The sequence below is a fragment of the Antechinus flavipes genome, chromosome 3, assembly GCF_016432865.1.
Source record: "Antechinus flavipes isolate AdamAnt ecotype Samford, QLD, Australia chromosome 3, AdamAnt_v2, whole genome shotgun sequence".
NCBI lineage: Eukaryota > Metazoa > Chordata > Mammalia > Dasyuromorphia > Dasyuridae > Antechinus > Antechinus flavipes.
Window position 1 is genome coordinate 631,540,016 of NC_067400.1, and position 25,988 is coordinate 631,566,003.

The 25,988-nt window shown below is 38.3% G+C and overlaps 1 protein-coding gene across 3 annotated transcripts in view; it reads left to right on the forward strand.

Annotated features, from left to right (window-relative positions):
- LOC127556814 (zinc finger protein 74-like) overlaps nt 1-25,988 on the forward strand; it is a 130,363-nt gene that overhangs the window by 90,769 nt on the left and 13,606 nt on the right. The window lies entirely within an intron of this gene.

Genomic DNA, 25,988 nt, shown 5'->3' on the forward strand with positions numbered 1-25,988 from the left:
TGTTGAAAATTCAACAGGTATCTATAAATCCCATAACCAAATAAAAACCTTTAAAAATAAAAGGAAATAAAACATAATTTCCCTGTCACAGTTACCAGGTGAAGGAAGCAGCCTCTAGACAATTTAAATTCTGGTTATTATTTCTGGTAGATTTCTCTGTCCTCAGCCAGTCGTCCTATGACACATTTCTAGGATTGTGTAGTAACTGGTGAGAAAGAGCCAAGGGGTAGGGTGGAGAACAGGCTGGCATCTTAGACCTGCCACGCTTACACGACCACCCACCATTTGGTAGCAAGGCCCCCAGATTTTTCTGGGGAAACTTACTATTAAAATAGTTTCAAAACAATCCTCAAACTGGGAAAGGATTAGATTAAAACAAAGACTATATAAATATTTTAAAATCAATTTTAAGAAAAAGCAAAGCAATGCTGAGACCCTTCATAAACATTTTCTAGGGCAGAACCATCCTTATGGTCAGGAGCAGCACCAGAAAAATCACTGATGTAACTAATGTTGTCACTGGTCCCAACAACAGGTCGGGGTGGCTAAGAGGCAGTCAACTTTTTCCCCACATATTATCATGAGGTCTAAGTCTATAACAGAATTCATCTGTCTCACCACCCTCTCAGTGTCACCAAGCACACTAGCTAAACCTTTCCCTGCTAAAGAGCCCCATTAGGAGTATTTAACCAAGTGTGGGCCTTTTAAAGACTGAGAACATTCTATCTTTTCCCATGGGAATTGGATGAAGATTCTCTTTCGTTTTTATTCTGGGACGTAAAGAAGGGATAGAAGGTTCCCCAGTTTTAAAAGTAAGCTCTCTATCACCATGATTATAAACATATTATTTTGTTTCTCCTAAGTGTAAGCAAAGTTTTCTGTAAATGATTATTAGTCCAAAATATTTGGGAAAAGGACAGAAGTCTTGTCAATTAAAGACTATTAAGAGATATCCCTTAGCTTTCCCAGATCTATCCAAGAGGCAAAATTTTCAGTCCCAAATATCCCTGCAGAGTATTGACAAAGAACAGGCTAGAAAGGGATAACTGGGATTATATCCAAAAGAAGTCTGTTCTTGTTGAACAAATCATCCTGAAGGGTATATCCAAGGAACTATTGAAGTAGAGAATCCTGCTTCTTCTTGCCGTTGGGATGTTTGACCAAAGTCATTGATTGAGGAAAATAGAACATCTGATTATGATGATCAAGCATGTGAGAAGGCAGCTCTTGCTTTCAGAGTCTATTGCACTACTCAGTGATTCCAGCAGCAAAAAAAAATTGAAAATACATTTAATACAGTACTTATTAGCAAAACCATGAGTGTAGAAAGGGATCCCTGATCAGTAGCAATAATATGAACGAGGCCGGTAAAACGCAGAAAGTCGTTTGTAAGGATTTTTCTGTCGGCTGTAATAATCACAAAAATAGCTGACTTCACAATCTCATATTTTGAAGCCTCTAGAAAGCAGAAAGTCATTTGTAAGGACTTTTATGTCGGCCAGAGACAGATCCAGAAATAGGTGAAATGATGGCATCTTGTACTTCAAAGGTGGACCTTTTTGGACAGAGAAGAGGAGGAGTGGGAAGGAGGGGGAGAAAGAGAGAAGAAAGGGGTGATAGGGAGATAGATAAGGATTTCTGGTCTGGGATCACAGTGAATCTTTAAAAAAAAAAAAACAAAAAGGAATGCTTTTCTGACACTCATATCTACCTCAAAGCATTACATTACAGGAAGAAATGGTCTTCCATCATTCAATCAATAAGTATTTGGTAAGTGCTTACAATGGGCTAAGTTCTTTGCTAAGCTCTGGGGACACCAAGAAAGGGGAACGATGGGTGGATCCCCAGAGAGCATAGCAGTACTTTAGGACTTGAGAGTCAGTGCTGATCAGTAAAAATGGACTTAAAATTGGGAAACAGGCAGACAGAAAATTTGAGCTCTGTAACAACCATGGTGGTGGGGTTTTGAAATGCATATATGTTACCAAAATGGAACTGAGTAAGGAAAAGCCCACAAAGGTGTTTACCAGCAGGAGGATGGATTGAGTGGCTTTGGTCTCAGGAGAGGCTCTTAGAGAAAAGCTGGACTTATGGATGTGCTGGACCCTTTTGTGGTGCCTTTTTAGAAACAACATCATGTAGCCACTGGCAAAGACCATGAACACTAAACAAGCAGTGTCAGGGAGGAAGACCACAAAGGCAAACAGTGAAGCGTTAAGTGTTGAAGTCGCCGAAGTAGCGCAAAACCCATAATCTAGCACGTCCGAGGTGTTTTGGGAGAGCTTTACTCCTTTAATTCTCACAAGAACACAGATATTTATTATCATATGGGATATCCAGCAGAAAAGACTGCAGGGCAGGAGGTACTTGGGGATTCTGGTTTTGAGCTTTATCCACCTGGAAGTGTTGGGACTGATAATGATGGCCTGAAAGCTACTCAGGAGACAGGTCATGTTGAGGGAAAGAGCCCGAGCCACTCTGTAAAGGTAGAGCACGGTTTTACAGCCGGTGTCATCCAGGAAATTCTTCAGGCCCAAAGCTGCCATTGTCTGAGGAACACCCTTGAAGATGAGCATCATGAAGTTGACCCAGGCCAGCTGTATGAGTATTGTATCTATGGGCCTCAGTTTGTGCACAGTGAAGAAGATGAATCCGAAGAGTAAGACTAGGAAGGAATTTCCTATAACTCCAATTACAGTCTGAGAGGAGAAGACAATACCGAGCGTGATCTCAAGTGGACTCATGTTCTTAGCACCCTGGAAGGCGACTTGCGTTCAGAGCCTAAGTAACTGAGGGGAATGAAAAGAATTCATGACTTTCCTACTCGTATTCTAAAGGAACCACCGAGAACCACTGTAGAACACCTCTGCAATCAGGGTTGCTCTTGGGAGATGGGAGATGTGGATTTCTAATGGCTTTTTCTAGATAGTCCTACTGTTTGTTAAATGTCAGTCCAACATCTATGAAACACACTATGGAAAGACAATGTGCTGAGCACTGGTGATATAAAGAAATGAGAAGTGGTCTCTAACCTCAGGGACCTTCCAGTGCAAGGGGGAAGACAAAATGGAAATAGCCACATGTAGAAGCATATAGGATAAATTGGAAATATTCAACAGAAGAGATGCACTAGATTCAAGGAGTATCAAGAAAGGCCTCTTGTCAAATGAAGGATTTTAGTTTGAACTTAAAGGAATTCAGACAATCCAGAAGCTATAGATGAGGAATGAGAGAATTCCAGCCAATGAAAATGCAGGAAATAAGAGTGTGGGGCAGCATCCACAGCAAGAAGACCAGTGTCAATAAGTCAGAGTATTTGACAGTGTAAGGCTAAAAAAGGACTGGAAATGTGTTTTTTTTTTTTTTTTGGGGGGGGGGAGGGAGAAGTTTTAAACAATTTTAGTAGCAAAGCAGAAGATTTTATAATTGATCCTGGAGGTGATAGGCAATGGAGATCAGTAGGAGTCAGACATGGTGGTGACATTTGTACTTTGGAAGATCATTTCAACAACTGAGGAGAGGATTATTTGCAGTATGGAGGGAGTAGGCGACTATGCTGGTAGTTATTGGGATAGTCCAGATGTGAAGGGATGAGGGCTGACTTTAGAGGTTAGAAGTATTAGAAGAACAGCTGGGTTAGAAGAGAGGAAGGAGCATTTGACATATATTTCCAAAGACAAAATTAACAATCCTTGGCCACATATGGAGGGGTTTGAGAGTAAAGAATTAAAGAACAAAATAATTCCCCAAAGCCATTAGCTGATGTAGAAGTCGAGGGGGAACATTGGCTAGTGACCCCACTAGTGTTGGTCAATTAAGTCCAATTCAGTTCTCTCAAGATAAAGGGGACAGTCATCATAATTCCAAAGAGAATGAAAGTGAATAGCCATTTGCATTATCTTAGGCTAAATATTTCCCTAATTTTTATATTAGTATTCATTTCCCTTGCATCATTATGTCCCTTATCAAATACCTTATATGTATATTCATATTAGATATCATTTTGTGATGGATAAATAAATGAATGAGTGTTATATTTGTATATATGTGCATGTTTCTGCATGTAATAGAACAAAGAAGAAAGGAGAGGAAGAGAAAGAGAAATGAATGAAGTCATCACAATTAGGATACAAACTTGGAGCTGCCATGTTGATTTTACAATACTTTTTTCTAGATTACCTTTTGATCCTCAGGAGAAAAAGAATTGTGAGATGTCTGTAATGTTTGTAGTTAGTCTATTTGAGTTAATATTGAGTCCTTTGACTCATGTTAAACCTATTATATCAACACAGAACATGTACAGATCTTCAATGACTCAGTGATCAAAACAATCTCATTACCTATATCCCCAAATCACTTGGGGTCTCATTGATTGGCCAAGAAAAGGTCCAGGCCAAGTCTACTTGGTCTTTGTTAGGGCCCTGATTGCTTCAGAATGGATGTAACTAGCGATTGTTGCTGTTTTGGCCAGAACCCAAAGAGTTTTCCCCTCCCATATGGATTCTTTTTTTTATTTTTAATAATCAAAGTTAAAGAGAGAACGACGTATATATTTAGAATAAAAGTCTTCTAATTTTAAAAATAAATAGGAGGATGAGGATAAGGGAGAGTATAGAAGGATGTGTAGATTAATGGGAATGGGCTAAAGAGGAATAGCATGTGCTTGGGACTAGGTAACAAAAGACCATTCTTTGTTTCACTGCTTTTTTATATAGCCTCAATCACTAAGTGGATGGGTGCCTCAGTCAAACAGAAACCTGTTAAAAGTCTTAGCTTTAAAAGGCCAAGCTCTCCCATGGCATCCAGGGCCATCGCTAGTCATCTTGATCTGGCCACTGGACCCCAGTGATTCCAGAGGAGAAAGTCAGGCTGGTGACTTTGCATATCACTCCCTCACTTCAATTCAATTCACTTACAAGTCTTCCATCACTTCCCTGACATCATGATTGCCTTCGAGAATGAGGGACAAACAACAACTGCAACAACCCCTCAAAACCCCCCAGCTCTATAGGCTTATAGAGCCTATAACACCCCAACTTTATATGTGTGTGTCTCACAGTTAAATAGACTTACTCAACTGAGTATAAAAAGAACAAGCATATAGGAAAACATACTTCCCTCTGAAAGTCACAAAGCTTCAGGTACCCATATGATGATGATGATAAAACAACTAACATTTATGTAACATTTACTATGTGCCAGCACTATGCTCAGTGCTTTGTATTATCTCACATGGTCTTCATAACAACCCTGAGAAGTAACTACTAGTATTATTCCCATTTTACATATGAGGAAAGTAGAGGCAACAGAGATTAAATGATTTGTCCAGGGTCAATCAGTAAATAAGTCTTAGGTCAGATTTGGACACAAATTTTCCAGATTTCAGGCTTAGTTGTGATATCCACTGTGCCATCTACCTGTCCCTAACTATCCCTGGATATCTCTCAAACCCAATTTCATAGATATTTAAAGATAACATCAAGAAAAGAAGGCAGAGAATCTTGTGTAAGGGAGAAAGTGACAGAATTCATGTTTACCTGGAGAAGATGGGACTGACGATATCATGAAATGATTTGGATTCTGAAATCCTCATAATTGTTGCTTAACCCTTGTTCCTTCTTTTTCAAATATTTAATTTTCTTCTTATAAGAGATCAAAGTCTATTAGTCAACTAAGTCAAGTGTCTACTATGTGACAGAAGCCATGTACGCTTTAACCTTTACCCCAAAGGAATATCTGACCAACAGAATCCCAAGACACTTCTCTACTAATCTCAGATCAACTTCTTGCCTCCAGCTTTCCCAAACTCATTATTACGGAGAAGTAGAATACTCTGAAACGTGCTCATTTTAGTAAATACCAAAGACGGATGTTATTCTGGGGGTAGAATCGGGAGCTAGTACAGGGATTGACACAAAATGCCTGGGTATTGCTCTCATACAAGTACTTGGAGGAAACTTGAGGTGCTTTTACACAATCCCAGAATCTTAGAATGGGAAAGGAGCCAATAAACCAACCAGTCCAAGCATTATCTAAACAAGAACCCTTTCTGTAACACAGAACATTAAGACATCACTTTCCTAGTTCAAAAATGCTGCAAGATCATTTCTCATGTATGTTCTCCAGCAGACTTTCATTAATATTAATATAAGGCTTTGACGAAGTGATCTATTGGCTCACGTCATATTCTGGGACTATGAGAACCAATTGCAAATTTTATTCAGTCAAGGGGTAACATAATGAAAGTGACACAATGCAACAAACATAAAGAAAAAATACTGCATTGTGAAATACACAAAGCCTCAGGTATAATATATAATATAATAATAAAATAATAACAATACAACTAACATTTAAGATAATTACCTTAAGAGAATTATTTTGTTAATATGTGTAGATTGAACTGGAGTAGGAGAGATTTCAGGACAACAAACGAGGCAGAATAATTCAAGCTTGAGGTGATGCATTTCTGGGCAAGGTTTTGTCACTTGACCATGGTCCTGACAGGTCCAATAATGTTACTTTCTTGCACAAAATTCTTCCGTGCCTTCTTATGGCTTCTAAGATTAAAAATAGCCATGACCTGTCTTGGTATTTCAAGTCCTTCACAACTTGGATCCCATCCCCCTAACATCCTAGATGCTACATATTAATATAAAGAATGAAATAATTGGGTAGTTTGAAAGAAAGATTGGGATAAAGCTGAGTTTCATGTAATTCTAAAAAAGCAAAACCATATAGAAAAAGGTAAAAAAAAATTATTATCTTGTACAAATGAGGTACAAGAGGAAGAAATGATACTGAGGAATTAGATGGGTGAGGAGAGCTGGTAGTTCTGGCATCCTACTCTCATTGGGAATGGATTAAAGAGGGAACAACATACTTATCTAGAACAATAAAAAAAAAGTTCTAGATTCAGAAATAAGGGACCCAAGGGAATAGGGAGGAGGAAGGATGACGGAGAGATTTTTAAAAGGAATCCTATTCATATCAAGTTAAAAGGTTAAAGATCAAAGTTAAAGAGAGAACAACATACATTTAGAATAAAAGTCTTCTAATTTTATAAAGAAATAAAAGGATGGGGATAAGGGGGAGTACAGAAGGGTGTGTAGATTAATGGGAATGGGATAAAGAAGGAATAGCCTGTATTTGGAAGGCTATAAGAGTCTTCTAAATTCAGATAGAAACAAGAATATAAGGGGAAAGGATGGGGGGGAAAGAATAAGGAAAGAGGTGGGGTGGGTTAAAGCACCCCATAAGAAGAGCAAGATAGTGGATAGAAGTAAATCAGGGGAGTCAGTAGGAATAGAAAATAAAAGATACATACAAACATTATAATAAAGATCAGGAGTAGAATGTTTTAAGTATACAAATGGGTAGTAATCATAATTTCAGATGAAATTAAAACTAGAATAGATTTAAATATAGGGAAATATATATTTTAAACTATATGTCATTAATTACATTAATCAGTATTGTTTTAGATTAAAATTACTAGGCAATATAAGTTTGGACTATTGCCGTGATATAGAAAATAATGAGTTGATGGATTTTAAAAAAATATGGAAAGACTTGGATCTAAGGAGGATGATGTTATCTACCTTCAGAGTAACAGAGCATAAATAAGCATACCATGGTTATATATATATATATATATGTAAATGTATATGCATATGATTATGTGTGTGTGTGTAATTGGTTGTTGTCCTTCATTCCTGAAGAGAATCAAAATGACATAACTATGTTAGAACCGAATTACCGTGTGTCCAACTAGCTGATCAGATCAATATGAGCTCGGGATGCTCGGCCACAGGTTGGCCACAAGGAGTCCCTGGGAACATTTGGGGTGGAATCCCCAGCTTTGTACGTCTCACATTTCTTCTGGGCTGACTCCATTCTGCTTGGCTCACAGAGCACAGCCCCTTCTCTGAGGAGGGCACGCCACGTTGGATGGTCCTGTGTCAGTGTCTCCCACATCATACAATCAATTCTAAAGTTCTTCAGAGAAACCTTGAGGGTCCTTGTATTATTTTTTCTGACCCCCTTGTGAGCACTAGTCCTGCGTGAATTCTCCATAAAATATTTTTTTGGCAAGTGTATATTTGGCATTTGAACAATGTGCCCGACCCAACAGAGCTGCTTTCTCTGCAGTAGAGATGACCCACTCGGCAGTTTGGTTTGAGAAAGGGCTTCAGTGTCTGGTGTCCTATCCTGCCAGGCGATCTTCAGAATTTTTCTAAAACAATGCGAATGGAAGCGTTTCATTTTCCTGGCTGGCGCTGGTAGACTGTCCAGGTCTCGCAGGCATACAATGTCAAGGTCAGCGCAAGGCTCTACAGATCTTTCATTTGCTAGTCAGTCTAATACTTTTCCTCTCCCACAGAACCTCCCAAACACTGAGCTAGCTCTGGCAATGAATATGTCAACATAATTATCAGGACATCCCTGGAAAGTAGACAGTCAAGGTAAGTGAACTTATCCACAGCATCCAAAAGTCCTCCACTTGCTGTAACCGACGGTAACAAATATAAATAACATGATGCTGGCTGATGGATTATCTGTGTTTTCTTCGTGTTAATTAGCACAAAATTAGCACAAACAGCAGAGAATGGATCCATACTTTGTTGTACCTCAGCTTCAGAGGTTGCACCGAGTTCACCATCATCTGCAACCAACTAATTATATATAAATATATACATATATATGTATAGATTTATGCATGTATGAATTTACCCATACAATTGTAGCCTTTTTTGGGATAGGGAGGAAGGGAGGAAATAAAATAAAAAATGCATAGCAGAGAACAAAAGAAAACCTATAAGGAAACAAAGAAATGAGGAATGGCTCTGAGCATAATAGTATACAGGCTTTCTTGAAATGAAAATCTATTGCTTTATAGTTTCAGTCTTCTTTTATATACTGCTGTGCACATAGCAATTTATTTTCTCTTTTAGAATTTAATTTGAAATAAATAAATAAATAAACCTGGATCAGAACCCAGGATTTCATACTCTGTCTTTTCTCCAAATCCTGACCAGATTCTATATACTGAGTTGAACTGTCACTTCCTCCTTTAGTGGTGACTGAACAAGCAAAATTCAAGGGTTTCAAATCCCTGCTGGGGCTCAGAGTTGGCTTGGTGGAAATGCTCCCCAAGTTCTGGTTTTGCTCAGATATACATTGGGGAGTCTCAAAGCAGAGAGGAAAGACATCCCTTGGATGGATGCAGAATATTTAGAGAACAGAAAAAGTTTTATTTCTATGGCCTATCATCTACTCACTATGTAGACTAATGCTGTAGCATATTCACCTTGTTTTAAACTGAACACAGTTTGATTCAAAATACAAGAACAAGAGTGGATTGGAGATTTCTAAGAAGTTAAGCAATGATCGGGGGGGGGGGGGGAGAGACATTGTTCTACTAGACTGGGGTCGTTCTCATGAAGCTATGTGGGAACATCCTGGCTCAATGGCAATGAACTTGATGTGACTCAATGTGGAACGATATACCCACTAGTAGCTCTTGGTAATAATACCAATAACATAATAATAATAACAATAATAGCTGGCATTTATAGAGTTTGAAAGTTTTAAAATTTGAAAAGCTCTTTATATACATTATGCCATATGATCCTCAAAACAACTCGGTTATATCATCATTTTATAAAAAAAAAGCAAAGCACCCTGAGGACCAAAGAGGACCCTCTGATTAATTTGGTTGTCATCCAAATATATCAATTTATAAAATTTTGTTGCAGAGATTAATTTTTTCTGTAATCTTCCTATAATTTACTCGCATATGAAGCAAATATGGATTTAATGACTACATGGAAAACCAGTACAAAGGAGAAACAATTATGCAAAATAAGAAAAAATGCAGGGAGCATGTATAAGAAAAGAAAATCAGTTGATTTGTGACATGAGAATCATCTAAAATTAAAATACCTGCCGAATTAAAATGGGAACAAAATTGATGATGCATCATGTGATTTTCCCTAAGCAAAAGTTTCAACCATCTTATTAAACAAAGCAAAGATTAGAAAAAAAAAATTGAGAGAAAAACAGGAAACCTTTAGGCTCCAAGATAACATAAATGATGAAGTAACATATTCATTAAATACATATGCACTGAATGCCATATTGCTTAAATCCATATAGGAAAAATGGATGAAGGGTTGAAGAGAAGAAAGATAAAGAGATCAAAGGTTTACGGAATGAGAAGAGATGGTATCACAGAGAAGACAAAGGGACCCCATCAGGGAAACTAATTCATATATTCTCAGACAAACTATCATTACTACTCTAGAGCTTTTTACATAGCCATTCTATAGATTCTGGCATAGAGACTATTTTAAAAAATCTTCACCCTCCTCCATTACCTGATTTAAAGTCTCTGTCTGAGAAAACAGTTCTGAAAGCTTCTCGGGCTGATGTCTGCTGTTGGGATTTGGCTTGGCTGCAGCCAAGTATGTATTTGTGTATTTATGATCTTGTATGAACAGTCGGAGTCCTAGTTATAGAGATATGATTCCCTGAAATGAATATCTCCAGAGATGTAATTTTCATGTCACCTAAAGATGACATCGATACCTTCTGCGAGAGGAGCAAGGGATATCACAGGAGAAATAAACTTTTTGCTTAGTTGCAAATCACTGTCATCTATTAATTCTAATTACTGAGTACAAACACATGAATGGCTTATAGCTGGGAGAGAACTTTTTCTGGATGGAGTATCTGAAAATCCTTTAGCATCACAGAGGAGGGAAATTCCTGTATCCATTTCCTATATTAGATATTTTGTAATCCTTCCAGTGACTTCAAGCCAAAGATTCTTCCTCACATTCACTACACACTGAACCCTTTCCTCCAGTTCCCTGCATCTCAGTGCTCTCCTTCCCTATGAAATAGTAACATCTTATTGCTTGTTGTCCTTTCTTGAAGAGGATCAAAATGACCCGGCCATGTTACAACGTGTCTGTCATCTCTGAGCTGTTCCCATTGCCAGATCCAAGGGTGGAATCCAGGGAAGACACCCAATGAGGAAACTTATCCCGAATGCTGAGTCCATTGAATGTATAAGTCAGACAATCCCACTCTTAGCCACGGCCACAAAGCCCATCAGAATGCACTGGTATTCTCTCAGCTCTCCTCAACATTCTGATACTCCATTAATAGTCTACCTGAATCACAATGCTTTGATTAATCCCAGGAACTGACATTGTGCCTGCCTGTGCATTGTGAATATAATTAAATATGGTCTGCCATTTGGGAAAGTTATTTATTTTAAAACACATTGTTTTATGAATCATGTTGGGAGAGAAAAGCAGAACAAAAGAGAACAACCATGGGAGAGAAAAAAATGTGAACATTTGTTGATTTACATTAAATCTCCTTAGTTCTTTTTCTGGGTGCAGATGGCATTTTCTGTCCAAAGTCTTCTGGGATTTAAAAAAAGTTCCATTTCATTTTTATGATTTTGTTACATTTAAATTGATTTTTGGTGTTTAATTTTTTCCATTTACAGTCTTGTATTTATTGTGTATATACTATGTATATTCACAGAGATTTTTCCATGTACTCATAGTCATCATAGCATAGTACTATTCGTGTTCCATGATTTATTTACTCAATCACCAATTGCAGAGCTTTCTTTTTTGTTTCCAAACTTTCATTAATCTCTTCATTTCCTGTCTTGGCAATGCATGATTATAAGGATCTGAATTTCTTCCGAGGAAAGCTTTGAAATTTTAATTTGTTGTTTCATCGTTATAATTTTATTTTTACATAGTCATCAATGGTTTCTATGATTTGTTCTTTGACCTACTCATTATTTAAACTTTCATTGTCAAATCTCCCTCCCTGAACCAGTTTAGAGAATTGGTGCATTATTATTTTTAGTGCATTATTTTTTGTAAAGGATATATTGACTATTTCTGACTTCTTACTTTTTTATGAAATATCTCTGTGATCTTATAATTCTCTTACTGGTTTTTATGTTGTTACTCTGAAGCTGTTGCTGTCCAAATATTTACTTCTCCTGTGTGTAATTCTGTTGTTTGGGGTCTTCAAGGAGCAAATAAATTAAATTCTGATTTTCACTCTAAAAATGCCTCAAATTCATCTTTTTTATTAAATGTTCCTTTTTTGTTCTGTATGTTTAAGCTCAGATTTGCTTGATGGATCACTGTGGGCTGCATCTAGACTTCCAAATGCTCTTCTAAGCACATTATTCTATTTCTTCCTCTTTTTCTAGTGATTAAAGAATACGTATGTGTTATTCAAATGTTTTGGAGTCTTTTACAAGCCACATCTTGACTTTTAGAAGGCAGATGACTTTTTTTTAAATTTTTACTTAATAATTACTTTATATTGACACTCGTTTCTGTTCCGATTTTTTTTCCCTCCCTCCTTCCACCCCCTCCCCTAGATGGCAAGCAGTCCTTTATATGTTGGATATGTTGCAGTATATCCTAGATACAATATATGTTTGCAGAACCGAACAGTTCTCTTGTTGCATAGGGAGAATTGGATTCAGAAGGTATAAGTAACCCGGGAAGAAAAACAAAAATGCAGATAGTTCACATTCGTTTCCCAGTGTTCTTTCTTTGGGTGTAGCTGCTTTTGTCCGTCATTTATCAATTGAAACTCAGTTAGGTCTCTTTGTCAAAGAAATCTACTTCCATCAGAATACATCCTCATACAATATCGTTGTCGAAGTGTATAATGATCTCCTGGTTCTGCTCATTTCACTTAGCATCAGTTCATGTAAGTCTCTCCAAGCCTCTCTGTATTCATCCTGCTGGTTATTTCTTACAGAACAATAATATTCCATAACATTCATATACCACAATTTACCCAGCCATTCTCCAATTGATGGGCATCCATTCATTTTCCAGTTTCTAGCCACTACAAACAGGGCTGCTACAAACATTTTGGCACATACAGGTCCCTTTCCCTTCTTTAGTATTTCTTTGGGATATAAGCCCAGTAGAAACACTGCTGGATCAAAGGGTATGCACAATTTGATAATTTTTTGGGCATAATTCCAGATTGCTCTCCAGAATGGTTGGATTCGTTCACAACTCCACCAACAATGCATTAGTGTCCCAGTTTTCCCGCATCCCCTCCAACATTCATCATTATTTTTTCCTGTCATCTTAGCCAATCTGACAGGTGTGTAGTGGTATCTCAGAGTTGTCTTAATTTGCATTTCTCTGATCAATAATGATTTGGAACACTCTTTCATATGAGCGGTAATAGTTTCAATTTCATCCTCTGAAAATTGTCTGTTCATATCCTTTGACCATTTATCAATTGGAGAATGGCTTGATTTCTTATAAATTTGAGTCAGTTCTCTATATATTTTGGAAATGAGGCCTTTATCAGAACCTTTAACTGTGAAGATGTTTTCCCAGTTTGTTGCTTCCCTTCTAATCTTGTTTGCATTAGTTTTATTTGTACAAAGGCTTTTTAATTTGATGTAATCAAAATTTTCTATTTTGTGATCAGTAATGGTCTCTAGTTCATCTTTGGTCACAAATTTCTTTCTCCTCCACAAGTCTGATAGATAAACTATTCTATGTTCCTCTAATTTATTTATAATCTCGTTCTTTAGAAGGCAGATGACTTGAACCAAGTTTCTTATCTATCTCCTTCTGAGAAGACAATTCCTAGATGTGGGACTGATGCACAAAGGGAAGCTTACTGGCTGTTTCCTGATGTAATTGAGGGCTTTTCTGGGGCCATCACAATATATGTTGATAAGTGTATAGCCAGGAGACTAGATATAGAGATATGAGTCCCTGAAATGACTGGTCCTAGAGCTATAATTATCATGTCACCTACAGAAGATAGGACACTGTCAACATGGAGAGTTGGGGATGTTCTAGAAGTCAGCTTTTGTCCTAGGTATAAATATTCTCCAGCAATTTCTGCTGATTAATGGAAACTGCTGAAGAAGTGGCCATATGCAGTTGAGAGAGAAATTTTTCTGAGCTCCCAGGGCAGAGTAGGAGGAGAGAAATGGGAGGGGTGATGTGAGTATTAGAGTCCCAGAGTTAGGTTGTTGGCTAAATTTCATCTCAAGGAGATTGTGCCCCTGAAATGGTTCAAATTTTGTATTAGACTTTCTGCGTCTCTTTCAGGGATCTCAGGTGCACAATGGCCTCTCACATTCAGTGGACAATTTTTCCGCATAACTTTTCCCATGACTCTTCGATCTGCTTTCCTTATATCACTGAAGAGTCAGACCTGATCGGTTTTACTTGAAGGATTTGAAATATTTTCTAGGCTACAGGTGAGTCTTGGTCAGTCTAAAACAGGACTGATAGGTCAGTCTAAAACTAGCTTCCCACTAGTAGACTGGCTGCTTGGTGATTACTTCTATCATTGCATTTGGTAATCCAGGAAACAAGCAAATAAATAGTGATTTTCAGTTTTGTGTAGGTTTATTCCATTTCTTCAAATCCGTACAAACATGCATATTTATGTTTGTGTGTGTACATGACTTTCTTTTCCATAGTATTTATTTTTAAATATGTTTGTACATTTCAACACATTACTTTCTATAAAATATTTTATTTCCTCCTATTTATATGTAAAATAATTTTTAACCTTTGTTTTTTACAAGTTTGAATTCCAAATTCTCTTTCTCCATTTCTCCTCTTCCCCCTCATTGAGAATGCAAACAATTTGATACAGGTTATACATAGGCAGTGATGAAAAACATTTCCATTTTGGTCATGTTGTGAAAGAAAATACAGACAAAAAACCCACAAGAAAAACAAAGAAAACAAAAAAAGGATACTTCGATCTGCACTCGACTCCATCAATTCTTTCTCTGGAGCTGGATAGCATTTTTCATCATTAAGTCCTTCAGAATTGTTTTGGATCATTATATTGTTGAAAATAACTGTCATTCCCAGCTGATCATCATACAATATTGCCGTTATTGTGTTCAATATTCTCCTGGTTCTGCTCACTTCACTTTGCATCAGTTCATGTAAGTCTTTCTTGTTGATTATCTAAACTTAAGAAGGTGAAAAAGAAAATATTAATAATGTATGTCAAAGTTAAAAATATGCCATCATTTTTAGAGAGAAAGAGACAGTTATAGACACTTTTCTCCTCCCCCTTATCTACCTTATTCAGAAAAAAATGGACTTGAGATTTGAGGACAAAAAATAGGGTTTGGAGCTGTGACATTAAGATCAAAGGTATTATGGCCATTTCTGTGTGGTACTGCAATGGTTGAAGGACCAGGCCATGGACAATGAGCTTAAGATGTTTGAGAAATTATCAATTGATATGTTGAATTCCTCTAATACGGAGACAGGAGTTGAGCTGGAGAAGAATACTACAAATCAGGCTCACTCATTGAGGAAGAAAGGAGCTTTCCCTAGGGGTCAATACATATCAGCTGCCATAATCTTTGGGTGACAAATCTGGATCCAATGTCACTTCATAGAAGAAGAGGTTACTGAAGAAAGGTGAGAGATGGAGTTTAAATGCCCCAATGGGAAGCAAGAAGTATTTGAATTCCTCTACCAGGAGCAGTTGCTAGCACTGGAAAGCACAAGCAAGGATGCAGCATTTCCAGGACTCAGTGACTGTTCTCAATCACTCAGTGCCCATGAGAATCAGAAGATGGAAGGAGCAAGAATGAAAAGGTTTAAGATGACAGAAGATGTGCTTATTGGCCATTCCCAGAAGCACAGTGGAAGGGGAAGATGGAGTAGGATATTGGATTGGATAAGGATTATAGGGGATGGGAATAAGGCAGCAATAGTAGGGGATGGGATATAGCTTTTTACTGTGATACTCTAGGATTCAGGACCACTGGAATCAGGACAAAGTGAGATAGCTAAAATATATCGACTCTTGAAGGATGAATCTACCAGTTATTAGAAAGCAGTGAATACATTCAGGGTTAGGAAATGACTCTTATGTGAAGAACGGCAAGGAGGCCGGGGCCCCTAAATCCAAGAGTATGGGAGGGTGAGAAATTCAGCTGTGAAATGACTGGCTTGTGGAAGAGGGGAGAAGCAAGGAATGCTAACCAGGGGGCTTTAGATCTGATCTTGGAGGTGATCAGGTAAACCACTGGAGCTTGTTGAGGTGAGAAGGAAGAAAAGGGTAACATTGTCAGACCTGCACTTTTGGCATCTGAGTGAGGGAGAGACCGGGGCAAGGGAACCAAGCAGCAGTTGTTGTATTAATTCAGGCATGAGGGGATGACGGCCTGGCCCAGGGTGATAGCAATATCAGAGGAGAAAAGGGAAGGAGTCCATGGGAAAGATGTTATGAAGGTAGAATGGACACCTTGGCAACTGCTCTGATAGGGGAGGTGAGATTGAGTTGAGGGTGATACTCACTTTCTGGGACTGAGTGACTTGGGAGGATGGTAGCACCCTGGACAGTAACAGGGAAGGGGGGAAGGTTTGGGTTTTCTCAGTTTAATTCTGGACATGAGTTTAAGATGTGTCCTGGACATTCAGTTTAAGACATTCAAAAGGCAGATGGAGAAGGGAGGCTGGCTGTAAGGACTGGTGAGCATAGTGAAGAATCCATAGGAATGATAGCTGAATCTTTGGAAGCTGACCAGATCATCCAGAAAAATCGTTTAGCAGCAAGGAGCCTAGAACGAAGCTGTAGGACGCCTGAAGCCAGGGGACATGACCTCGGTGAGGATCTAGCAAAAGAGACTGAGGTGAGGTCATGGTGGGGGGGGGGGGATCAAGAATAGTTTTCCCCAAAAAATCCAAAAAGAGGAGAGCAGCAACTGATTCCGCACAGGCGGAAGTTCTGTGGAGAGGATGAGCAGGCTGGGAATCATAGGGATGGATCCCAAGCCAGTTTGCTACCCTGTCTCAGAAGCCTTCCCAGAGCCAGGACACTCCGTGAGCTCTGGGAGGTCATTAGATAACATGGGGAAGGAGCATACAAGGGCTCCAGTTTCCTGCCTGGAGCTCAGAATACAGATATTACCCAAGAGCCCAAGAAAAAGGAAAAGGGTGGAGTGTCCTGAGACCACTGGGAAGAAGGAGAGAACTTTGACAGCCCAGCACGAACAAAGCACAGACACTCCACAGCCAGGTCCAAACAGGCAAAGAAAAGCAAGGTCCTCAGCCAGCTTCCAAATGGGACAAGAAAGAGATGAAGGTATCAAGAAATGTTTGAACAGTTCAGAGCAGTGCAAAAGTGATAGAGAGGACTGTGTATGGCTGAGGGTAGAGAGAGAAGAAAGGTGGGTATAGATTAGGGAGACACAGCAAGCAGAGGTGAAAGGTCTTAGAGGGACATGGAGCATCCAGAATAGAAAGAAGAACAAGCTCTCTGGGGACCACTGAAGGTCACCTCTGAATGGCCTGTCAGCACTTTCCAGTAGCTTAATATTATGCATTTTAACTTGGTCCAATTTAAACACAGTTGGTCGCTAAGAGGAAGAACCAAAGTACATCTGAGATGTGTACCCAGTTAGGTGATCAGAGGAACCTCTGATTTACTGGATGGGGGCCCCTCCTATGATTCTGTGCAGGAAGATCTCTGCTCAGTGTGAGAGGCCACATCCATGCTCCTAAGATTCCTGGTCAGCCCCCACATGGCATCAGGTATCATGGCAAAGCTCTTCGTGTGAGGTTAGCTCATTTGATCCTTAATATAAGTCTGCAAGGTGATATTATTATTATTTCTATTTTAGTCATTAGGAAATTGAAGCTCAGAGATCCTCATCATTGATTTGGTTTGTTATGAAGGAGGTACCATCAAGTTAGGAGAAATAAAAAGTTATAATGTCAAGAGAGAAAACTAGGAAAACTCTGTCATGCTCAAAGGTATGATGGACCAAAGCACCCAGATTCATAAAAGGAGAGATGACTGAGGGAGAGAGAAAGTAGAGAGACAGAGACATTAGACGTGTTGAGTTGAGACAGGAAGAGATTTAAGTGGGGTTGTTGTTTGTCCTTCATTTTTTAAAAATTAAACCTTTTTTATTTACAAAGCATATACATGGGCAATTTTTCCAACATTGACCTTTGCATAAACTTTTATGTCAAATTTTCCCCTTCTTTCCCCCAACCCCTCTCCTAGCTGGCAGGTATTGTTCTTTGTTCTTGTTCAGGGAGGAGATGTTATGACATGCAGGTGAGTTGGACATAAATGAGAGAGGGCTGTGTTAGGCCACCTGCCTCAGTCTCCCCTCCAGATGGGTCCGGTGGCCAGATGGAGAGCAGGACGACTGGAGATGGCCCTGGAGGCAGTGGGAGACCCCATGCAGAAGCACTAAAGACCTTAGCAGAGATGCTCTTTGCCTTGGACTCTGGGATAAAACGCCAGGACTGTTACAGAATCGTGACCAGGACCCAGAAGATGGCCAACGAGAACCAAATTCTTGCTCTCCCTCCATTTTCTGGGGAGCACCCTCTTCCTCTGAGAGGGAAGTTCTATTTTCTGGGGCTGACCCTCCAGGGAAACTTCTCAGGCTCTGGGTGTGGCTCAGGCAAGCTGCTTGTGCCCGTTTATTTATGGGTATGCAGCTGGAGCCCTGCTTACCGATAAATGACGCCTTCAGATAATTGATCCCAGAGCTGTGATCAACAAGTCACCTGCAGGGGCCTTGACACGGTCTGCAAAGGGCAGTCAGGTAAGACTCGGAAGTCAACTTTAGTCCCAGGTGCAAATCACAGATAAAAATGGCTCCCAATTAGTGAGACCTTTCAGACAACCAAAGGCTGATATGCAATTAGGACTGTTCCCACACAGCTGGCTCAAAGGGAGGCAAAATAGACATCTCTGATGAGCCTGTAGTTAGTACAGTGTGTCAAGTGCTGGACCTGAAGTCAGGGAAACTTATTTTACTGAGTTCAAATATAGCCTCAGACACTTCTGAGCTGTGTGACCCTTTTGCCTTTGCTCCTCATCTACAAAAATGATCTGGAGGAGGAAATGCAAAGCCCCCCAATGTCTTTGCCATGAAAACTCCAAATAGGATCACCAGGAGTGGAGTACAACTGAGGAACAAGAACAGAGTTTTTCTCCCTCTACCTTTCTCCAAGGAAAACTTTAATTCCCGTGAAGAGAAGGGGCCGGCAGTTGTGCCAAAGGCTCTCTCAGAGAGAGGAGGTCCCATGTTAGAATGATAACTTTTTGCTTCTTTAGATAATGTTATTCTGGGGATAGGTAGGAGCAAGTTCACTATAACTTCTCTTCACTGTCATTATTGCAGGGAAAGGAAAACTCCAACCTTTCTATCTAAAACTTGAATCATTTATTAACAAATATCAGAACACTCATTTATCTAAGTCAGAGCCAAACAGAACTCAGAGAAGGTATACCCTAATGTTCTCCTGCATTTTTAGCCTTTTATTCATGGATTCTGGTGTAGATCTATACCATTTAAACACAGAGTTCTTTTTTCTTTTCCTTGGAATATGATTATTAGATATAATTACATTATAGTATTTCAGTCATGACTCTCATCCCACCAATTTTGGGATGAGATTTAGTTTAAATGTTAAACTCATTATGATCATTATCTAATATCATGGAGACTAATTTGGCCATAAGTTTAATTTGCAATCATCAATAATTATATTTTGGTCTCCCAAACTGCTGGACAACTTCTATAAAAGTAGCATTCTTTAATATTATTTACTTGGGGGGCAGTATAGGGTGTGTTTGGGGAAGACTAGTACCTCTGGGGTGAAGGCTGCTATACTCCTTTGGTATCCATAATAAAATTTCCTGGATATACCCTTGCAGCAAACTTTAGCTTTTACAAGGCTATGGGACTGTAAGAGAAGACTGACAGGAAGTGAGGGAGACAAAGGCAATATGTGGAACAAAGCACTGAATTGATCATAAACATATTCTCTCCAAGCTAAAAAAATCAGTCAAGGTGGTGGCCTGAAAGTAAAATGACTACCAGAAGACTTAATGTCAATAGATTAGAGTGTTTTTCCAAGTGGAGCAGCTCATTGCTACCTTGGGCAGGAAACATAGCAACAGTGGAGCAGAAATGGAATGGGTAGCTTTCAGAGATTTGGTGTACAAGACTGCATTTGGTCATCTGATCCAGGACACTCACAAACATCACAATTGGTTTAGTGAAAATGAAATTCAATTAATTCAATTAAAATTCAAAATTTATTCAAAATTCAAAAGAAAAATAAGAACTTCACAGAGTATACCAACAGAATAGTTCATCCATCTCTAAGAAGTAGAGGTCATTTTTGTTTAAAAGCAAAGGATACATTTGGGTGCCTGTGGCACAACTTGGTTTTATATAATTTTTCTTTAAAAGCAAATTGGGTAATTTTTGTTTAAAGGCGAAAAGGCACATTTGGGTGCCTGTGGCACAACTTGGTTTTATATAATTTTTCTTTAAAAGCAAAGGATACCTTTGTGTGCAGATGGCGCAGCTTGGTTTTAGGTAATTTCTATTTAAAGAGAAGGGATATATTTGGATGCCAGTGGTACAACTTGGTTTTAGGTAATTTTTGTTTAAAAGCAAAGGATACATTTGAGCGCCTATGACCCAACATGATTTTGAGTAATTTTTGTTAAAAGCAAAAGATACTTTGGTTACCTGTAGCACAACTTGGTTTTGTGTAATTTTATTTAAAAGCAAAGGATACATTTGGGTGCCTGTGGCACAACTTAATTTTGGTTAATTTTGTTTAAAAGTAAAGGATACATTTGGTTACCTGTAGCACAACTTGGTTTTAAGTAATTTTTTTTAAAAGCAAAAGATACATATGGGTGCTTCTGGCACAACTTGGTTTTAAGTAATTTTTATTTGAAAGCAAAAGATACTTTTGAGTGCTTCTGGGACAACTTGTTTTGAGGTAATTTTTGTTTAAAAGTAAGGGATACATTTGGTTCCCTGAGGCACAAGTCAGTTTTGGGTAATTTTTGTTTAAAGGGAAAAAGATACATTTGGGTGCCTGAGGCACAACGTGATTTTGAGTAAATTTGTTTAATGGAAAGGATATATTTGGATACCTGTGATACAACTTGCTTTTAGGTAATTTTTATTTTAAAAGCAAAGGATACATTTGGGTGCCTGTTGCACAACTTGGTTTTGGGTAATTTTTTTTAAAGGAAAAGATACATTTTAATGCCTGTGGCACAACTTGGTATTGGGTAATCTTGTTTAAAAGTAAACGTAAAGTATACATTTGGGTGCCTGTGGCATAACATGGTTTTGGGTAATTTTTTAAAAAAGCAAAACATACATTTGGCTGCCTGTAGCACAACTGGGTTTTTGGTAATTTTGTTTAAAAGCAAAGGATACATTTGAGTGCCTGTGGCACAACTTGATATTGGGTTATTTTGTTTAAAAGCAAAGGATACATTTGGATGCTGGTGGAATAACTTGATTTTGGGTAATTTTGTTTAAAAGCAAGTGATACATTTGGGTGTATCAAATTTAACTCTATCAAAAGTAAAATGTAAACAAAGTTTGGGCAGGTTTCTTGGCTCAGTAAGAAAGCAGATGAGAATTCAATTTTACACTGACAGGAAAAATCCAAAGTGCTTTTATGATGCTATGAAAGCTATTTATGGGCCAAAGACTTGCGTATTTCATCTATTCAGTGCTTATGGAGCCACATTGGTTTTCTATTTAATTTCTTTAAAATTTCCCAAGTTAGATGTAAAAACAATATTTACATTCATTTAAAAAACTCTGAGTTCAAAATTCTCTTCCTTCCTCCCTCAATAATTTCCCTCAGTGAGAATGCAAGCAATTCAATATGTTATACATTGTAGTCATGTAAAACATTTCCATAATAATCATGTTGTGAAAGAAAACAGATAAACATAAAATAAAGTAAGAAAAGGATGCTTCAACCTGCATTCAGACACCATCAGTTTTTTCTCTGGATATAGATAGCATTTTTCATAACTCTTCAGAGTCGTCTTGGATCATTGCATTGCTAAGAATAGTTGTCATTCGCAGCTCATCATCTTATATTACTGTTACTTTGCACACAGCACATTTCATTTTGTTTAAGTTCAGGGAGGACTTTCCAAATTTTTCTGAGAGCATCCTGCTCATCACTTCTTAAAGAACAGTAGTATTCCATCATACTCACATACCATAATTTATTCAGCCATCCCCCAGTTGAAAGGTATCCCATCCCCTCAATTTCCAATTCTTTGCCCCCCCCCCAAAGCTATTATAAATAATTTTTTGTACATATAGGCGCTTATAGACACTTTTCCTTTTTTTAAATGTCCTTTGGGAGATAGATTTAGTCATGGTATTGCTAGTTCAAAGGGTATACATGGTTTTAAAGGCCTTTGAGCACAGTTCCAAAATGCTCTGATTGATGCACTGATATTTCATTTTTCCCACATCCCCCTCCAACATTTGTCCTTTTCCTTTTCTGTCCTTTTAGCCAGTATAATAGGTATGTGATAGCATGTCAGGATTGTTTTAATTTGCATTTCTCCTATCAATACTGAGGTAGAGCATTTTTAAAAATATGGCTGCCGATAGCTTCCTCTGAGCCACATTATTTGGTGGTAAGGTCATCCCAGAGATGGGTGACCACTTCCATATTGTTCTCAATCGATCATCCTTCAGCCCCTGATGGCAAACCCCAGGTAGAAGTCAATCCCTCTCAAGCCAAATTTCCAACTGAAGAAGAGGTTTTTGAATGGCATTAGGCTACTTTTGTGTGGAAAGCACCAGTTACTGATTCTATTCCAGCTGAGACCTACAAGGCAGGGTGTCCACTGATCAAACAAAAGCTGAATGAACTCTTCTGGGTTGCATGACAAGAGGAGATTATCCCTGGGGAATTGAAGAATTCCTCCATTGTCCATCTCTCCAAAGGGAAAGGAAATAGATTGTCCGGGGATAATCACAGGGGGTTCTCTCAATCATTGCTGGTGAGAATCCTCCCAGAATCCTCTTTAATAAGCTAACCCTTCACCAGGAAGATGGTCATCTGGGAGCCAGGATGGCTTCAAAAAGGGCCAAGGAAAGGAAGATATGGAGTTTGTCATCTCACATCAAAAAAAAAAAAAAAAAAAAAGAGCACCGTGCTCCCTGAGCAAAGCAGAATTCAGTAGCTTAAAAAGAAATGGGAATGGACAGTTAGTGACAATTTGGATTGTTTGTGTAACCTGTGGTGGAACTTTCTGAGTTTGCATTGGTCTGATCAGCCTTAGTCAGACATTCTGTACCTGGACTCCAATATCACTATGTTGCCATTTTGGTCCTCTTCAAGAACAAAGGACAACAAACCAACATTAAAAAAATATTTTTTTTTGTTTTTACCTGATTCACAGTCCTTAAGGAATCCTTTTCACTTCCCCTTCAAGAAAGCTACCTATTTATAATAAAAAAAAAAATTTAAAAGAGAAAAAACACAGGTCAGCAAAACTAAGCAAGACTAAATTCAGTTCAATACAATGAACATTTGTAAACTGTTTAGTGTGAGTCAGGTACTGTGCTAGGTCCTGGTGATGTACAGATGAAAGGAAAAAACAATATTTGTTCTCAGAGAGCTAGCAATTTAATGAGAGAAGAGTACACACAAAAGAAGCTTGAAAGGCACAGGGGGTAAACAAAAAATATGCAGCACTGGGGTATAATGTTCCATGGATCCAAACCAAGCAGAATAGCTAGTGAAAAATGGAGTTAGCTGGAAAGTCTAGATCCAGCTTGCTATCAAGAAGGTTTTGGAAGAGATTAGTGTTTCAACTCAGCAATCAAATAGAAGTCACTGAGGAGCTGAGGAGGTGTTAGGTATCAAAAACTGATATTTTTATGATCTGGAAGGAACATACTTGAGATAGGGTGTGGGAAAAGAGTCTTTCCCAGGGAATGTAGGTTTTGCATCCAAAAGGTGCATAATGTGTGGGAAGAGAGTCTTTCCCAGGGAATGTAGATGCTTTTCTGGGTGAGGCTGTATTGTCCTCATCAAAAAGACATTCAGATTTTTATTTCTTGGACTCCAGAAATATATGTATGTATAAATGAGTTTATCCTGGATGGACATATATGGTCCATGAGCCAATCAGAGCTGTTGATGGAAAGTAGATATGTAATGCCGGAGAAACTGAGGCAGGAGAGAGATTAGAGAGTTTTTAATATTTTATTAATGGGAGAGTAAGATTGACTGGACAGGACTCTCGTCTCAAATTATTCAGTCAGACAGAGATAAAGATATGCTGGGACCAAGGAATCCATGTTGGTCCCAGGACTGGAGGACCCAAAGAATCCAGCGTCCAGCATACAGCCAGCCGCCATTCTCCAGCAATGAATGGAGGAACCCCAACTTCTTAAATACCTTTTCTCTAAACAAAGGAAGGGCTATAAGAAGTGAGGGAAAACCTCTATCAGGATAGGGAGGCCATAAATCCTAGAAAATCCAGAGACAGGATGTCTGAATACAAAGAAGTAAAGATATCAATGAGATATCTTGGAATATTTTAGAAGGATATTGTAAATCCTTGAGGACAGAAAAGAGTCAGGAGGCCTACTCTCTTGTTTATCTTGCTACTTTATAACCTTTGAACAAATAGTCCTCAGTCTTACTGGGTCAGAGGGGATTTACAACTAAAGAGATTGAGACAGAACAGTTAAGGAAACGGAGACAAGGGAAACTCGTACAGGGAAATTGAGTCAGGACAGTTAAAGAGAACTGTGGCATAACAGATATAGAGATACAGAGAGTATTCCTCAAAGTCCACCATTTCTGCATAAAGGAAGGAGGTATCTTTTCATTCTCTGCTTTAGAGTTAAATGTGTTTATTATGATTTTTAGTATGTGGCTTTGATTATTTTGTCATTTACCCCCATTTTCATTGTCATAATCATTGTGTATTTTAAAGTGAAAACTGATACTCCCATTTTATTTTGTATTATTTTTATAAAGTTTAGCTAACTTATGTTTTAATGATCAATTAATCAATTAATATTGACTTAAATATTAGTAATCAATCCACTGAGTATTGGTTGGTCCCTTCATTATGTGAATTTGAGTTCTCTTAACTATGTAACTTCAGTTGCCTATTTTGAAATTATAGAATCGACATTCTATGATTAATTATTGAGAATTATATCTGATCAATATTTCTAATCAAAATCAATATCAATATTTGTGATACAAATTAAGACTTGACTGTATAAACTTTAGTCAAATTTGGGAGAGTTTAACTTACGCACTCCTAAGGGCTAAAATCCAACTACTAAAATTCTCATCCATGAGCTTTTGCTGACAATGCAGATGAATCAATGTAGTGATAGGATGTTTATTCATCACGGGATTTTCTGGGGGGTGGAGGGAAGGTGAGAGAGAGCTTATAAAACTGTATATCCCCTTTGATCCAGCAATGTCACTCCTGAGTCTATAACCCAAAGAGATCATAAAAGAGGGAAAAGGACCCACTTGCGCAAAAATGTTTCTAGCAGCCTTTTTTATAGTAGCGAGGAAATTGGAAACCGAGTGGCTGCCCATCAGTTGGGGAATGGCTAAATGAGTTATAGTATATGAATGTTATGGAATATTATTGTTCTATGAGAAATAATCAGCAGGTGATTTCAGAAAAGTTTGGAAAGACATGAACTGATGCTGAGTGAAGGGAGCAGAACCACAATTAAGAACAAGATTATGTGATAACCAACTATGATGGACTTAGCTCTTCTCAGCAATTCAGAGCCCCAAAGCAATTCCAGTAAACTTTGGATGGAAAATGCCATTCACATCCAGAGAGAGAACTATGGAGACTGAAGGCAAATTGAAGCTTACAGTTTTCACCTTTTTTCCTTTGTTTGTTTTCCTCTCTTGTGGTTTTTCTCTTTTGTTCTCTTTTCTTCTCCCAATATGACTTGTATGGAATATGAAAAAAAAATGTACATGTAAAATCTAAAAAAAAATAAAAATTTTAAAAAGGGGTGAGGGAAAATCCTTTTAATTTTTTAAATTGGGCTACAAGTTGGACAGTGGAACACCAGGCCTGGAGACAGGAAGACT